The following is a 5,542-nucleotide window of genomic DNA, read 5'->3' as shown; positions in this document are numbered from 1 at the left end:
ACTTGATTACTACGTGTAGAATGAATGCAAGAGATTATGCCTGCTCTTGGCAGTTCTACTCATTAGATGCTTATTGAGCACCTACTATGAGCCAGACCTAAGGGCTGCAGAGCTGTCCGGGATCACAGACAGCTGAGGAGAAGACTGAAAGGGGCACAGGTGAGCCCTGGGTGTCCAGAGCCCGGGGATCAAGGGCACCGTAGCAAGTCCGTTTGTATCCTTGCAATTTCTTCCTTTAATTATTGGCTGCTGTCTTATCTAAGCATTCTTTGAATACATCCCCTTGGCAAATGTGATTAATTATATTCAGATTTATTTCTTTATTTCTAGTTTTTCCCCCCTGGGTCCTCTTCTGATGTGTTAAGGAGTTTCTACTGAGAATTATTAAAAGAATCAGTGATTAAGTTTCTGCAGAACCTCTCCATCCCCACCACGTGCCCCACCCAGCGAAAGCTCAGGTGGCTCAAAGGAGGTCCAACGTGCAGCTCAGAAACACAGAAGAGGTTACATGGGTTTTCCGAGCCAGCCTGAGAACCTCAGCACTGTAGCTCGTTGGTTTTATGTGTAAATGTATTTCAAATTTCAAGTAGAGCTAATATACATGTAACCTTTCAGAATGCAACCCGTTAGCAAGTTATAGCCTGTCAGCTCGTGCACCAGCGTCCAGAACCTGAATCCCCTGACTCAATTCAGGACAACTCAGGTGAGTTACAGAGCACCATGTGGTTTAAGGCCCTTCTACACAAGGTCTTCTTTGGGTTTGTGCAGGCCTTCCAAGGGAGCAACCCCGTCTCCTGTCTACCCTAGACGTGACTTTTGCATCTCTCCCCTTTCCCCTTTCTCTCCCTCTAGCAGTCTGAAACGAGCTAGGGGATGAGCAGCCAGCTTGGAGGAGGTCAGCAGGAGGCTGCAGATAGAGAACTCCAGAGGCTGCAGCAGCCGTGAAGGACAGAGGTGGGATATACCAGCTGCTAGTGGCAGCCACCTCTACACATAGGTCACTCCAAAGGTCAGGTCTGTCTGATATTTGCAAACCCACATTTCCTGCCACGCTCCCAAGTACACCAGGCGCCTGCAGAAATCTACACTCACCCGTTTCTGAAAGGTTGATGGGTCCTCCCAGAGTTGGAAGGGATGCCTCTGTGGTTCAAAAGGTATGAGCTAAATTGGGAACACATTTGGTTCAAGTTTAGTCTTGAAAGCTTCTCCTCTTCAACTTCTCACGTCCTATTAGCTGAGTGCACTCCTGAGCCCGAACGGCTCTGTGCTGCTGCCCTTTTGAGGGTGGATGTTGGAAAAAAAATAGAGTGCTAATCCCACACAACTGCTTTCAATTCTGCCCACGTGGGTTTGGAGTAGGAGGGCTGTTCACTCCGAATCTTTCTACACAGCTTTCAAAACCTGCATTTTTCCATGCTAACATATCTCTGCTTGTCGGCATCTAATTGAGTTCACACACACACACACACACACACACACACACATACACACACACCCCTTGTGTTCATACACACTATTTTCTCAAAGGGAGGAATCAGCAAGTGTGAGCCGGGATGACCACTAGATGGCAGTATATGAAACACTCCTAAGGCGCTCAGGGGAGCAAAGGTTGAGGACCACCCAGAGCTGGGGTTCCCAGATATTAATCTGTAAAATTTTTTAATGAAGAATAAGAAAAGGGGAGCGCTCTGTAGGTTTGTCAAGTTTTTATTTTTCCGGGGAACATTATTAAGATATAAATCAACTTCCACTGCTTCCTAAGAGAAACATTTTAAACATAGAGAAATAGGAAGGGCAGAATCTCAAAATTAGGGATTGTCTTCTCAATGTAATAAATGTCGTTTTATGAAAAACTCACCACATTGTCCTTGTGTTCTCATTTTCATGCAGACCCGTGGAAGAGTCATCATGATCAAGCCTTTGGGAAATAAACCTAGAGGAAAATGTGCCATTCCAAAGTGAAATCAAGATCCTTGCATTATCCTACTTCCAAACTGATGCTAAGACTTAAGTAGGTTTTCCATCTGGAGGCACAAAGGAGAAGCAGGGATTGCCATTCGGTCAAGCTGGGTTTGATAGAAGGCACTAGGGAAGCACGTGTCTAGACAATTACATGGGATACCTGCCCCCATGTTGGCTGCATTGCTGTTGAACCACCTGCCTCATTGTCTGGACTACCTCTGTCTTTGCCTGTGTCAGGCCAGCCTCGCCTTCGGGAAGGGCCCTGTGTAGCTGAACGTCGGCTGAGCCAGGCCTCTGGGGACTTCCCGCCTGTCCCAGCTGGGTGGGCATCTTTGCATCTTGTTCTACCTCGCCAAAGAATTTGCACTAGAACCCGGGGGCCCTGTGAGTCCCCTTCTGTGGCAGAGCTGGGGTGGGACACTATACACGGTTAAAGAATGTGCTCACCACTTACAGAGCGACACAAATGGTAGGCTTTCAATCAGAGAGACCCTCATGCAAATTCCATGGCTTGGGTAAATCACTTCCCCTCTCTAATCCTCAGTCTCTTCATCTGAAGGTCGAGATCATGATGACATATATCTCTGTTAGCCATTGTCAGAGTAAAGGAGGTCATCTGTAGTGAGTGTATAACACAGTGCTTTCTGTGTGCTCAATATGCATTAATATTAATAATATAATTAATTTGGGTTCAGGGTGCTCGTTTCTAGAGTTAGGCAGGCTGGGTCACACCCCAAAGATGCCCTTCTTTGCAATGAGACTGTTACACACTGCATTTTGGGAGAAATTAGCTCACCACCTCTGAGTCTCTGATTTCCTATTAACAGCACTTACTCTGTAACTGGTCGCAACTGAAAGTGACCGAGATGTTACATAGCCTGAGGATTTGGTTTTGAGGCACAGAGCAGGAGCCCTGGAATTTTCCTTCTAGGATCCCGGGCAGCCCTGCTTACTCAGAAGGATGGCAACTACTTAGTATTCAAATGGTGGGCAGCCCCGTTAAGCATCTCCGTCATTCACTAATTCTACTTAATTCAGTAGAAGGTCCCACAGCAGGTATGTCTATGCAGATAGAGCAGCCTCTGGTGAGGTTGGAGAGCACAGAGAAAACTCCAGATAATCAGACACACTGAAACTGATACCACGACACAGGAGACACAGGAGTTGTGGGATGACTCATCCCGGCCTGGTGTAGGAAACTCCGCTTGTCACCGCCCTGGATCGTCATTGGTAAGGGGACCCTGGAAGGCTGTGCTTGCACTGCCACCTAGTGGTTACAAAAAGCAAGACAGTCTGGGAAGGATTCTGGACCCACAGACAGACCCACCTGGGCAATGATCACCGAGAACCAACATCCTCCTCGCAGAAATTTTATAAGTTGAACTTTTTATTCACAGATTTACAACCCAATTTCCTAATTTAATTTGATTTAATTTGATCACCCCAACCAAAGCACTGAAACGCTGTGAGATTCAAGGTAGGGGCAAAAGCACCAGCCTAGGAGTCTAAAGGCTCATTTGAGTCACTAGCTCACTGTTCAGCATTGGGGAAGTGGCTTAAATCTTCCATTTTCTCTTAGAAAAATGGAATCTAACAATACCCAGGGTTTAGGCGGCTGTGAGGTCTGAGTGTGAAGCCCCTTTGTAAACCATATGGTGTTCTTCCCTTTCTAGCATCCTGCTTCTGCTTCCCTGGGATTCTGCCTCTCTGCACTCCAATGCCCACATCCCCATTTCGGTAAAACCGATCAGCCAACCCCTCTTCTCCCCCAGGAAGTGGAGGACCCCTCTCCCTTAGTAGTGCTGAAAATAGAAAGCACAGAAAAACCAAAGAAAAACAAAAAATGGGAAAGATCCAGCCCCGGATGTGCTTATGGGACAGTTAACAATGAAAAGAGTCAAGGGAGACCCCTGCCATTCACAGCCTGCATTTACCAGGAGAAAACTTCATTCAGAGGACAACACACACCCTGAGGTGGGCTGACACCCGACAGGTCATGCTGCGTTTACACCGAGTGATGCCTCCCCAAGCAGATACAAGCAGAGGGTTCTGCTTGTTCCCCAGCCCCAGCCCTGGCCCTGGGCCTGGCCCTTCCTGCCTGACCTGGGTGGAGGCCTCCTCAGAACCACTTCCTGCCCTGCTCAGCCCTTCTCTGATCTCTGAAATTCTCCAGGGATCTGAGATTCTGCACACCTGAATGGGCTCCCCTAGCTCAGCCCCCTACCCCTCATCTTCTGAGGGGCTGGCTGGGCCTCACTGTGTGTCCTGCATCCCCAGCTGACCTCTAGGGCAGAGGTCTCCAAACTTGATGATGAGGCGCCCCTATCTGTAAAGTCATTTTAAGCACACACCTCACTATGAATATTGATTTCAGTATATATATGCACTACGGTATTAATACATCATGTATATTATAGGACTTTCACAAAGACAGATATTTTAAAAGGATGAGAAATTTAAATATAATGGATATATCATCACGCCTATGCCCTGGAGTGGGTGCAGCCCCACAGGCTTAGGTTTTTTTAAATATATTTTTAAAATATTCCCTATGAGCACAAAACACTTGAAAAGTTTTAAAAATCAGCTACAAGTATGTTTACAGACTCAACTCTCAGGAAAGATTTTGAAACTATCACTTAAATACATATCCCAAACTTTGAAATAGAAATAAGACATATGAGGTGGACCCTCTCCTGAAGCCCCGTCATGAACGCAGAGCTGGAGGAGACCTCTGCCAGGAGGGGAGTCAGGCATGAGAAGGAGCCATGATTCTCTTCGCAAATTACACCTTCCTCATCAGGCATCTCAGAAGACCGCGGCCATGCACAGTGAGAACCTTGGACACAGAGGCCAGTAGCTTTCTTGCTTTGTGTTACAGCATCTTCTGACTCTCCTGAGAGGACTCTTGTCATGATTTGCTGAAGTAAAGAGGAGCAGCTCTCCAGCAGCTACTAGACACAAGCGCTACTGGTTCATGTACATACATTGTGCCATTTACTCCCCAAAGCCATCCTGAGAGACAGGTGCGTGCCCCGCACTGCAGAGGGAAGCTGAGCTAGGAGACGTTAGGTCATGCCCTCAAGGCCCCAGAAGTAGAGTCTGCCTGCTTCTAAAGCCCCAGACTAATCGTACAAATTCACAATAGTTAACTTTTGATAGTAATGGTAATATAAAATAAGTTGACATTTATGGAGTGCTTAATCTTTATAAAGGCTTTACTGCTGCCATTTGTTCCTCACAAAAGCATTATGAGTTGATTGTATTATTTAAAAAGGAAACAAAAGCTTAGTGGATTTAAGTAATTTGCTCAGAGTTACCAGTTCTAGAGACTTGTGGAAATGTGATGTTTAACCTCAAAGTTGGAAACTGTAACCTCTATCTCCTTGTCCAAGTCAGTCCGGCTCTGCTGACTGGGAAGTGGGAAAGCAGGACCCAAACAGCAGCATTCGGGGTTCGCTGAAGGGTTTCTCCCACAGCTGAAGATTTCCTGGACCCGGAGGGGTTACATCAAGCAGGATTAGTTTGTCAGGTTGGCCGGAGGCTGGACAGAGCTGGGAATCCGGGCTCAGAGCCTATG

The sequence above is a fragment of the Aethalodelphis obliquidens genome, unplaced genomic scaffold, assembly GCF_003676395.1.
Source record: "Aethalodelphis obliquidens isolate GAN/ISIS:26980383/991018 unplaced genomic scaffold, ASM367639v1 scaffold3, whole genome shotgun sequence".
Classification (NCBI taxonomy): Eukaryota; Metazoa; Chordata; class Mammalia; order Artiodactyla; family Delphinidae; genus Aethalodelphis; species Aethalodelphis obliquidens.
Note: the sequence above shows the minus strand (reverse complement) of the source record.